This window comes from Elaeis guineensis, chromosome 5 (genome assembly GCF_000442705.2).
Source record: "Elaeis guineensis isolate ETL-2024a chromosome 5, EG11, whole genome shotgun sequence".
NCBI lineage: Eukaryota > Viridiplantae > Streptophyta > Magnoliopsida > Arecales > Arecaceae > Elaeis > Elaeis guineensis.
In genome coordinates, this window is record NC_025997.2 from 46,945,771 (window position 1) to 46,959,297 (window position 13,527).

Genomic DNA, 13,527 nt, shown 5'->3' on the forward strand with positions numbered 1-13,527 from the left:
CGCTCGATGTCGAAGAACACGACGGTGATGGAGGAGGTGGTGTGGACCGCGACGGTGCCGATGCCGACCTCTCGCTCCCCGTCGAAGAGCACCACGGGAAGGAGGAGGTGGCAGTGGCGGCAACCGACAGCTCCATCATCTCACCCGCGAGGTGGTGGAGCAGTAGCAGAAGGTGGGGTGGGTGAGGGAAGCGGCGCGGATGGGTGAGGTCGGCGATGGAGGCGCCGTGGGGGCGCGGGGTGCGGGTTCGCCGGGGGTCCAGGGGGAGGCGCGGGAGGGTGGGAGGAGGCGCGGATGGCTGGAGGGCAGTGCCGGAGGCGCGACGGGCGGGGTGTCGCTGGGGCTAGGGTGCGTGGAGCAACCGGGGGCCGCCGGGGTGGGGGAGGGGGGGTCGAGGTGTGGCGTGCGGCGTAGGCGCTCTCATCGCTCAGATCGACGGCGATCGCGACCCGACGGTGGGAACCCAGTCTCGCCGCTACCGCCGCGGTCGAGAAGAAGAAGCACGGAGAGGATGGCTGGATCGCTTGCGCGGCCGCCACCACCACCGCTGGAGGCGGCGCGGCCTGGCGATTGGGCTCCGATGTTATTTGCTTGGGATTCATAACATGACTGGCGAACGAGATTAGGGTTCCTTTCTTAGTTTTTGGGAGAATTTTGTAGTATTTTATAATGAGAATATGGAAGATAGAGGGTGTAAGGGTTTAGAATTAGATCAGATCGTCCCCCTTTTATTTTTATTTTTTATTATTTGAAAAGAAAAAATAATAAAAATAAAAATAATAATAAATTTTAAAAAATAATAAAAAAATTATTCAATTTTTATAATAATAATAATAATAACCATCAAATTATCTATTTTGATAATAAATAATTTTTACTATTAAAAAAATTAAATAAATAATTTAATTATTTTAAATTTTAATATATTAAAAATTTATTTTTAAGAATATTTTAAAAATTTAATATTATATTATCAATAATTTAATTATCATAATAAATATGATAATTAAAATTTTTAATAATTTTACTGTAACATTACTTACACATATCAAATACAGTAATCAATATTATTGATAATCTAAATTATTAATAATCTACGTTATTGACAATCTAAATTATCCAGTGACGTACCAAATGCCATCTTAAGTTATTGAGATACTATCACTTATTGCATTTTAGATTTGCTCCGTAATTTATTTTATTACTAGTTTATAACTTCATATACTGCATATGATATTTTTTTAATATTTTATTTATTTATTATATATATTATATTTTTTTATTATTTAAAAAATAATATTTTATTATTTTTTTCTTCCTCCTTCCTCTTCTCGTACCTTCTTCGCGCCCGTCTCCTCTATCACACCGCCCTTCCGCGCACTCTCCTCTATGTCGATCTCTCCTCCCGGCCTATCGAAACTCCTATCCCCATCTTCTCCTGCCGCCGCCTCTGCCTCTTCCTTCACCGTGCCTCTGACGGCGAGCCATGCCTAGCAGAATCGGCACGATTCGCGGCGCCCTGCGTTCGGATCCACGATCCGGACCTCTATTGCGGTGGCGATCTCTCCATTCACCGGCCGCTCTGGCTCGAAGATGGCTCGAAGATTCCGGCTCCATGATGGACTCCGTCGGCGGTGCCGCTATCTCTCCGTCGGCGTTCGATAGTGAAGTTCACTCGACTTCAATTGGTTTTGAGCCTATGGCGTCGTCGGATTTTGTCGCATTTGACAGCAAGGTCGAGTCTATGGGCGTGCGGAAGCGTGCTGGCACCGTGGGACGTCGCGAGATGACACATTTCGGAGCTCCCTTATTTTTTTTTTTGAACCAAAGTTGCCCAGCAACTATGGACATGTGTCAGTAATCCGCATGTTGAAGTGAACACATGGACACATGGCCAACGGAGGCATCATTGCAATGCCTATATATATATATATATATATATATATATATATATATATATATATATATATATATATATATATTATAAATTTTATAAATATTGAATTGATTTTATGAGCATGCAATCAAGTGGATAAAAAGATGTTGAGTATGGAGATTGACGTTCTAATCCTTAAACGAAGGTAAATTCTTAAATTTTTTCATAAATTAGTCAGGTAGGATTGAAAAATTTGAGGATTAAAAGTAATTTAGATATTAAAATTTTAAAAATATAAATCTAATATTAATTTATTATTTCTTGTGCTGTTGGTTGATTAAGCATGAGTTGAATTTATATAGATGGACATGCTAGGCATAGACTAATGATACAATATCTAGATTTGGCAATAATAGGGATAAGAATTCTTGGGTATTGATTATCTATTTATATAAATATTATTTTTATGCATTGAGGATTTTGCTCTATGTAGTTTTGATAGTTGGATGTTATATACTTATTAAATAAGTATATATATGGCTCTATATAAAGTTATGTATCATATATTATTAATCCTAATTTGAATGGAATGAATTGTCTGAATTTGAATGGAATGAAGTTATGTATCATATATTATATCATTTATCATATATTTATAATTTTTTGATAAGTATAAATTTGAATTGTGTGACTGAATGATGGGTTGTGGTGTTCTGGGCTAGTCATGTTAATGTCCTATCACAGACAGAAAATATGGTTATTATAGTTTACAGGACTAGTTACCATATCGATACCTCACCATGGGTTGGAAATATGGTTGTAATAGTTTGGAGTTGAGCTCTTATAATTTTTTGAACTAACCACTTTATTGGTGCCCCGTTATGGATTAAAAATATGGGTATTTAATTATCGATCCCCTGATTAACCCAACTTTAACGAAAACTCTCTATTGACCAAAACTGTAACTCCCGATCCCTATTTAATGTAACCCATTAGTTTTGATGCGACTTGGCTTTAAAAAATATCCAACTTGCCCATTGCCTTCATCTTTTTTTTATTTTTCGTTCGTTTCTCTTTTTCATTCTTCTTCACAAGGTATTGGCCATGGCGGAGGCCGCTCTTCATCACCGTGCGCTGCTTCAAGACCCCTAACCCTGTGCTCCGACAGCCACCGATACAAACCGATGGTGAGGGGCCAGTGGTTCCAATCTAGATCCCAAACTGTTGCTCCTTAGATTGATTTTGATGATTACAAAGCAGTTGAAGGGGTACTAATGTTTCTCACTTGAAAAAGACTTATTGCTCTTCAGGGGCAAAATTATAATTTTATCAAAACTCTGATTTTAAAGTATCAAATGATAGAACAAAAGATTTGTGATCCACTGGTGAAAATTTCATTGATTTTAGACTTGTATTTTGAAAGATATGCATGATTGAAAATCATGAGTCGACCCATGAGTCGACTCATGGCACATGAGATGACTGGCACGCTGAAATTTCTGACCGGCACAGACTTGGCACATCCTGTGAGTCGACCCATGAGTCGACCCATGAGTCGACCTCTGCGGGTTTTAAGCCAGTTTTATAGAACCTTGCATTCCGTTCGATTCTGTGATGATTTTCCATAGAGGTCGACCCATGAGTCGACCCCCAGGCATGAGTCGACTCATGAGTCGACCCTTGTGACAGGATTTTTCTGCAACGGCTAGTTTTTAACCCATTTTAAATACTTTTAATGCTCATTTATTGTGGTCTAACGGCTCTATTTCAGCCTAGAATATTTTCCACTATTTCCTGAAGCTATAAAAGGGACAAAAAGGTGAAAATCAAAAAAGAAGAAATCAAGAAGAGAGATTTTGAAAAAGAAATTTCAAGCAAATTTTTCAGCCCTAAGCAAAAGCTCACTCAAAGCATTCAAGAAGCCTTTGATCCAAGCTCACCAACTCCTCAAGTGCACATTCTAGTCTCCAACCACCTTGAGGAAATCAAAAAGGGTCTTCTTCTTCTTGAGTAAAGAGTATTTAAAGTCACATACGCTCATTAAAGGAGCTTTCTTTGTGCTTACTTGTGCTATTCATTGTTATACTTTGTTTGTGTTATTGTTTTTATTTTGGAAGGGTTCCAAAACAAGGGAAGGTTGATCCGAACCTTGAATCGGAGTGTATTGGGTTGGCTTGTACCCGAAAAATAAGTGGTCTAGCTTGGGATAGCTAGAGTCGGAGTTTTCGACATTTGTATTCGGGTTGAATACAAGATTAGTGGATTGAAATTCTCAAGTAGGAGCTTGGGGAGTGGATGTAGGTGCAAGGTTGGCACCAAACCACTATAAATCCTTTTGTTTGTGGTGTGCCTAATTGCTCTTCTTTAACTCTTCATTATTCTCTTGCATTCTAGCTTTTAGCCATTAGCCTTGAATTAAGTTTACTCTCCCTATTTATTTAGCTTTTGTCAAACATTTTTCATAAGTCATAAGTTAAGCTTAAAATTTTTAGAAACCCAATTCACCCCCCTCTTGGGTTGCATAGCTGGGCAACAAGTGGTATCAGAGCTCGGTGCTCTAGCCCTACTTTGATCTAAACAATTAAAGAGCCAAAGATCTATGACAACTCAAGTCGGTACTTCTCTAGCCGAGGGGCAATCCACCAACCGACCTTCACTTTTCAATGGGTCTAATTACACCTATTGGAAAGCTCGGATGAAAATATTCATTCAAGCACTCGACAATGATATGTGGAGTATCATAGTAAACGGTCCTCACACATCCACTAAAATTATAGATGGAGTGGAATCAACCAAATCCGAGAAAGAATGGGATGAGGTTGATAAGAAAATGGCCCAATTAAATGCTAAAGCAATGAATGTTCTTTATTGTGCTTTGATGCTAACGAATTTAATCGCATTTCTACTTGCTCATCTGCTAAAGAAATATGGGATAGGTTAGAAGTAACCCATGAAGGAACCAATCAAGTAAAGGAGTCTAAAATCAACATGCTTGTGCATAAATATGAATTGTTTAAAATGGAGCATGATGAGTCCATAACTGAAATGTTTACTCGCTTTACTGATATTATAAATGATTTAAAGAGTCTTGGTAAGTCCTATACTAACAGTGAGCTTGTAAGAAAGATTCTCAGATCTTACCAAGAACTTGGGAAGCCAAAGTGACCGCCATCCAAGAAGCCAAGGACTTGAACATTCTACCCTTGGAAGAGCTTCTTGGATCATTGATGACTCATGAGCTAAGCATGAAGCAACATCAAGAGGAAGAAGTCAAAAAGAAAAGAATAATTGCCCTCAAATCCACAGCTCCACCAGATGAAGAAACTGATGACACTGAAGATGAAGAACAGGATGAAGAGATGGCACTCATTACCCGAAGATTCAAAAATTTTTGAGAAAAAGAAACAAGGGATGAGGAAGAGGCCATTCACAAAAGGGGAACAGAGCAAAGAAAAAGAGAAAGACCAACCCCTTATCTGCTACGAATGCAAGAAGCCGGGACACTTCAAATCCGAATGCCCACAATTGAAGAAGGGTCCCAAGAAGTACAAGAAGAAAGCCATGATGGCACTTGGAGTGCGAGTGATGACTCAAGTCCGAAGAGAAAACTCAACCGAACAAGCCAACCTGTGCCTTATGACACACGAAAATGAGGTAATTTTCGAAACTCCTAGTGACTTTACATTTAAAGAATTACATGAAGCTTTTTATGATTTAGTTGATGAATTAAAGAAACTAGGGATGAAGAACAAAGATCTAAAATTGAAAAATCAATCTCTATTGAAACAAAATAAAATATTTCAATTGAAAAATCCATCCTGTTTCAAGAAAATCAAAGTTTAAAGAATGAAATTGCCAAGTTAAAACCATTAGTTGAAAAATTCACCTTGAGTTCAAATAAACTTAATATGATTCTTGAAAATCAAAAGGCCGTGTATGATAAGGCTGGACTTGGCTATAACCCTTGAAGAAACAAAAATATCTGAAAAATATTTATGTAAACTCTTTAAGTAACAAGTCTTCTAATATTACTTGCTTCAAATTGGTAGAGTAGGACATAAGTCATACACTTGCTTCTCTATCAAGTCTGCAAATTAAATATAAAGAAAATATGGGTTCCAAAAGGAACCATTATAACTAACCAAAAAGGATCCAAGAAAGCTTGGGTACCTAAAACAAAAACTTGACTTTTGCTTGCAGGTGTGTCTAGCATCCCAAGGAGAAACAGGAAATGGTATCTTGACAGTGGATGCTCGAGACACATGACTGGTGATGAATCCAATTCATCACTCTTGATGCTAAGAATGGAGGGATGGTCACCTTTGGAGACAATGCAAAGGAAAGATCATCGGTATAGGTAACATTGGTATCACTCCCTCCAAATATATTGAAAATATTTTGTTAGTAGATAGTTTAAAGCATAATTTACTAAGCATTAGTCAATTTTGTGATAAAGGATATAAAGTTATTTTTGAATCGTCTGTTTGATTGTAACTAGTCCTATTAATGATGGCATTAAATTTATTGGACATAGACATGGTAATGTTTATATGGTAGATTTAAATGATTTAGCCAAAATAAACATGCAATGCCTAGTATCCTTGAATGCTAAAATTAATGAGACTAGTTGGCTTTGGCATCGCAGACTTGCACACATTAGCATGCATTCTCTTTCAAAATTAATTAAGAAAGAATTAGTTCTTGGTTTGCCAAAATTGAATTTTGAAAAGGATAGAATTTGTGATGCATGCCAACTAGGTAAACAAACAAGAGTTTCATTTAAATCCAAAAATTTGTTTCAACCTCTAGACCTTTAGAGCTTTTGCATATGGACTTATTTGGACCTACTAGAACCACTAGTCTAGGAGAAAACGATATGGTTTTGTAATTATAGATGATTACTCTCGTTTTACTTGGATTTTCTTTTTAGCACACAAAGATGAAACTTTCATGTTTTCACTAAATTTTACCGAAAAGTCACTAATGAGAAAGATTTTCAATTCAAAATATTCGAAGTGATCATGGAACTGAATTTGAAAATCAAGACTTTGAAAACTTTTGTGATGAAAAGGAATTGCCATAACTTCTCTGCTCCTAGGACACCCCAACAAAATGGGGTAGTAGAAAGGAAAAACAGAACCTTAGAAGAAATGGCCCGTACCATGCTTTGTGAAAGCAACCTTCCAAGATATTTTTGGGGGAACAATTAACATGGCATGTTACATTTTAAATCGTGCTTTGATTAGACAAATTTAAAGAAAACCCCCTATGAGCTTTGGAAAGAAAGAAAACCTAATATTGCTTATTTTCATGTTTTTGGTTGCCGATGTTTTGTTTAAATAATGGTAAAGAAAGACTTGAAAAATTTGATGCAAAATCAGATGAAGCAATCTTTCTTGGTTACTCCTCCACTAGTAAAGCTTTTAGAGTTTTTAACAAAAGAACTTTAGTAGTAGAGGAGTCCATACATGTTGTCTTTGATGAATCTAACGATCTTCCTTCAAGGAAGAATGAAGGTGTTGATGATGCAGATCCTCTTATAGAAGAATGAAGGAGATCACTCTGAAAGATTCAACAATTCAAGATGACAAGAACATGAAGACAAATAGGATGAGGGAGGTGAAGAACATCAAGAACAACCTCAAGGTACAAATGACCTACCCAAAGAATGGAGGTATGTTCACAATCACCCTAAGGAGTTAATTATTGATGATCCTATGCATGGGGTAAAAACTCGTTCTTCACTTAAAGATGTATTTAATCATTGTGCTTTTGTCTCTCATCTCGAACCAAAAATTATTGAAGAAGCTGAAAATGATTATAATTGGATTAATGCAATGCAAGAGAACTTAATCAATTTGAAAGAAATAATGTATGGACTTTAGTATCAAGACCTAAAAATTATTCAATAATTGGCACAAAGTGGGTCTTTAGGAACAAATTAGATGAACATGAAATGTAATAAGAAATAAAGCAAGATTGGTTGCTAAAGGTTATAATCAAGAAGAAGGAATTGATTTTGATGAGACCTTTGCACCTGTTGCTAGATTAGAGGTCATTAGACTTCTACTTGCATATGCTTACTTTATGAAATTTAAATTATTTAAATGGATGTCAAAAGTATATTTTTGAATGGATATATTGCTGAAGAAGTCTATGTAGAACAACCCCCAGTTTTGAAAATCATGCTTTTCCTAATCATATTTTTAAATTAAATAAAGCTCTATATGGTTTAAAACAAGCACCTAGGGCTTGGTATGATAGGCTAAGCAAATTTTTACTAAATAATAGTTTTTCAAGAGGTAATGTAGACATAACCCTATTCATTAAAAAAAATCAAAATGATATGTTAATTATACAAATATATGTTGATGACATTATTTTTGGGTCTACTAATGAATCTCTTTGTCAAGACTTTGCTAAGCTCATGCAGGGAGAGTTCGAGATGAGCATGATGGGAGAACTTACATTCTTCCTCGGACTCCAAATCAAATAAACAAAGGAAGGAATCTCCATCACCCAAAGCAAGTACACCAAGGAATTACTCAAAAGATTTGGAATGGAGAACTCCAAAGCAATTGGCACACCCATGAGCCCCTCATGTAAGCTTGACAAGGATGAAGAAGGTAAATGTGTAGACTTAAAATATTATAGAGGTATGATTGGCTCTCTATTATATTTAACTGCAAGTAGGCCTGATATCATGTTTAGTGTTTATCTATGTGCTAGATTTCAATCTAATCCTAAAGAGTCTCACTTGAATGCTGTTAAAAGAATCCTTAGATATTTAAATGGTACTCAAACTCTAGGATTATGGTACTCTAAGGACTCATTAATCGACTTAATAGGATATTCAGATGCTGATTTTGCTGGATGTAGATTAGACAGAAAAAGCACTAGTGGAACTTGTCAATTTCTTGGAGTTAACCTAATCTCCTGGTTTAGCAAGAAACAAAATTCGGTAGCACTGTCTACGGCTGAGGCCGAATACATTGCAGCCAGAAGTTGTTGTGCTCAAATCTTGTGGATTAAGCAACAACTCGAAGACTTTGGTATCAAACTTAATGAAACACCCATAAGATGTGATAACACTAGTGCCATAAATCTTACTAAAAATCCAATTCAACATTCAAGGTCTAAACATATTGAAATAAGACATCATTTTATAAGAGAACATGTTCAAAACAAAATATAATTCTTGACTATGTTTGCACTGAAAATCAATTAGCCGATATCTTTACAAAGGCCCTAAGTGAGGATAGATTCTGTGAAATTAGAGAAATCTAGGAATTCTTGATCCATTTGCCTAAATATTTCTCCAATTCTAAGGAATCGATGTCAAAATATCTTTGAGCTCATTTTCTATCATCTCTCTTGGACCTAAATGCTCAAGATTATACCTCTCACAACTTGTCATTGAGCAAAAATTCTTCTCCCAAAATTCTGGATTTTTTCAGAATTTATTCATATTTTTTCTGAAATTTTGTGAATCATGAGTCGACCCCCTAGGGTCGACCCAATGGCATACTTGAAATTTTTGGCCAACATCCCACGGGTTCATTTCTTTTTAACTTAAAGCCCGTTCATGAGCCGACCCCTCCTTCGTCTTCCTCCCTCCAAAACTCATCGTCCTCATCTTCGTTCTCTCCAAATCCAAAGTTTTAGCTCAAGATCCTTCTCCCATCACCTCTCCACCTCAAATCGCCCCTTGGGAAAGGAGCTTTTCGCATCTTTCTCCCTTGATTGAAGCAGTTGGAGCATGCCCTAGCTTCCACCGTTCTTCTCAAAATTGGGATTTCTCTCCGCCAAAAATCTCTTTCCATCTTCTAATAACCCTCCTCCTCACCCATTTGATCTTCCGAGTCTCCTTGCTTGCTCTTGTGGTGAGAATGGCCCCAAAAATGAAACTCCCTCAAAGAAGGAAATCAGTCCGTGAGCTGGAAGAAGGCATCCGCAGGACAAGGAAAGCCTCTCAGACCTCCTCTGCTCCCATTCTGGCTTCAGCATCTGCACCAGGTCCCTCTCAGTCTCCTCTTAGCCCTAGCAAAATTCTTCTCTTTGATAGAAAGGTAGAAACCGACAAGAATGTGGACTTCAGATTCTTTGAAAAAAAAGATTTCTCCTTTGGTTCAAAGATCAAAAACCAAGGTTGGGGATTTTACTGTTCTCTCAAAGAAGTTACATATGTAGATTTGGTTAGAGAGTTTTATTTGAATCTGCACTATGGCAATGGAACAGTAACCTCTACTGTTAAGGGAATTGATATCTGCTTAGATCCTATTATGTTGGGAGAGATTCTACATTTGCCCTGTGAGGGATATTCTAACATGGAACTCCCAGTGAAGGAAGAAGGGATCAATGTGATTTTAGGAGGAACTTACTCGAGAAGTCTAAATAAATTAGAAGCCAAGATCTTGTCAATTGAAATGAGAATTCTACATCAATTAGTAACAAAGCTTTTCTTCCCGAGAAATGACAGACATGACCTCCTTTCTGGCCGAGACATATGTATAATGTTTCATGTGATCACCCAAACCCCCTTAAACCTCCCAGCTTTAATGATTGAGGCCATGAGAGAAACACTGAATAGATCCAAGGCACATCTGCCTTTTGGTATGGCCCTCACACTGGTATTCAGGAGGTTTGGAGTTAGTTTTGAGGGAGAGGCATCTGCTAGGCTTTCTCACGCTGACACCATCAACCAACACACTCTGCACCGCATGGGATTCACTAGGATTGATGGTGGTTGGATCAAAGGTATAGAAGAAAGAGCTGAGGAGAGAGCTGAGGACAGAGTTGAGGACAGAGCTGAGGAAGAAGGTCCCTCATCACCTCTCCATGACTTCAGGGCAGCATCTCCAGACATCCAGTTTATTTCAGATCCAGAGGCTGGCCCTTCAGAGTCCACCAGGAGGCACACACCAGTTCAGCAGCCAGACAGCAGAGCACCTCCCTCAAAGTTCAGATTGGCTGATGATCAGATTGAGCTGATTTCTCAGCGTGTGGCTTCCTTGCTTTCTCGTCAGTGGAGCACTTCAGCTTTTGCACTGGGATCTACATCATTAGATGCATCTGATCAGACCTTGATCCCCCATATCTCCACTGTATTTCAGATGATCTCAGATCAGTCAGTTTGGATTCAGCAGCTCGAGGATTACATTTTGAGACTGACTGGGAGAGTACTTGACTTGCAGGGGCAAGTGTTAGCTCTGGCCCATCCACAGCCACAGGAGTGCACTATTGAGGTCACAGACCTAACTGCGGAGGCTGGCAGACTTAGAGGTGTATTGGAGGGTGGATTTGATTTCTTGAGGAGAGAGATCAGAGGCTCTAGTGAGCATGCTTCTACACAGTTCACTGCACTGCTTCAGTCTGTTTCGAGAGCTCTGAACCTTCTTGATACCATCAGGCTCTCTCTTGCAGTCCAGTCTATGGCTTCTCAGCCTTCAGGATCATCTCGCCCACCTACTCGTGCCAGCACCTCCACTCGTGGCAGAGGCAGACGGGGTAGAGGACGAGCCCTTGGTCGTGATCCATCATCTCCCCACCCCATCTCTGATACATCTGATTCTGATCCATCTAGTCATTGAGCTCTACTAGATCCTTGTAGCTAGCCTTGTCTGTTGTTCTTTCTAGGATCTATCTTTTGGGCCATGTAATGATATTAACTGGTTGACTTTTATATTATGGAATATGTATTGGAATAGCTATGATATCAATCACTTTTTGATTATGTATCTACTCTTTGACTTTTAATGTATGTCCTTTAAATTGAGTTCCTTTCAATTATGAGCGTGCTTAAAATACTATGAATTGCTAGTACTTAATGGTATATTTTATTTTATGATTGCTGTATTCAGGGGGAGTAAACATTAATGTCAGTAAAATTAATGATTAGTACAAGAAATTTCAAGAAACAAAAAGAGAAAATGTATTCAAAGAAAGAGGAGGAGTTAACAATGGTTGATGATGTCAAAAAGGAGGAGAAATTAAAAAAAAATATCAAAAGCAAGATTGATAAAAGACTTAAAAATAAAATGAGTGAATTGGGAGAAATTAAAGAAAAGTATCAAACTTTAAAATTACTTCTTAGACATGCTCTGATACACTTAAAATTTGACATGCTCTGATATACTTTAAAATTAATTCTTAGACATGCATTGATACACTTAATTGTTAAACTTGCTCTGATACTAAAATTAAATAATCAAATGAGAATGAGCGAATTTTCAAGATGCTAAAAAATTTGAAAAACAAGCAAATGAGCAAATGAGATATTTTCAAATATGCAATTTTCAAATCCTAAGGTAAATTCTGCTTTGCTCTGATAACAAAAATAAATTTTTTACTCTGATACCAAAATCACATAATCAAATGAGCAAATTTTCAAATCATTAAGCAATAGGCAAATTATTTATGCAAATGGGCACATGTATCACATGCCAAAAGAATCAATCTTCTTTTCAAGCAAATGCACTTATAAGTTGGGAGTAAATTTTCTATTTATCTTCAAACTACCTATAATGCATTTCATTCCTTTGAAATTCATGATCATTGATACATATAAATGCTTTTGTTCAAGTATTTTGTCATCATCAAAAAGGGAGAGATTGTTGCTCCTTAGATTGATTTTGATGATTACAAAGCAGTTGAAGGGGTACTAATATTTCTCACTTGAAAAAGACTTATTGCTCTTCAGGGGTAAAATTATAATTTTACCAAAACTCTGATTTGAAAGTATCAAATGATAGAACAAAAGATTTATGATCTACTGGTAAAAATTTCATTGATTTTGGACTTGTATTTTGAAAGATATGCATGATTGAAAATCATGAGTCGACCCATGAGTCGACTCATGGCACATGAGATGACTGGCACACTGAAATTCCTGACCGGCACAGACTTGGCACATCCTGTGAGTCGACCCATGAGTCGACCCCCAAGGCATGAGTCGACCCATGAGTCAACCTCTGTGGGTTTTAAGCCAGTTTTACAGAACCTTGCATCCCGTTCGATTCTGTGATGATTTTCCACAGAGGTCGACCCATGAGTCGACCCCCAGGCATGAGTCGACTCATGAGTCGACCCCTGTGATGGGATTTTTCTGTAACGGCTAGTTTTTAATCCATTTTAAATACTTTTATGCTCATTTATTGTGGTATAACGGCTCTATTTCAGCCTAGAATATTTTTCACTATTTCCTGAAGCTATAAAAGGGACAAAAAGGTGAAAATCTAAAAGAAGAAAAAGAAAGAAGAATCAAGAAGAGAGATTTTGAAAAAGAGATTTCAAGCAAACTTTTCAGTCCTAAGCAAAAGCTCACTCAAAGCATTCAAGAAGCCTTTGATCCAAGCTCACCAACTCCTCAAGTGCACATTCTAGTCTCCAACCACCTTGAGGAAATCTAAAAGGGTCTTCTTCTTCTTGAGTAAAGAGTATTTAAAGTCTCATACGCTCATTAAAAGAGCTTTCTTTGTGCTTACTTGTGCTATTCATTGTTATACTTTGTTTGTATTATTGTTTTTGTTTTGAAAGGGTTCCAAAACAAGGGAAGGTTGATCCGAACCTTGAATCGGAGTGTATTGGGTTGGCTTGTACCCGAAAAATAAGTGGTCTAGCTTGGGATAGCTAGAGTCGGAGTTTCTGACGTT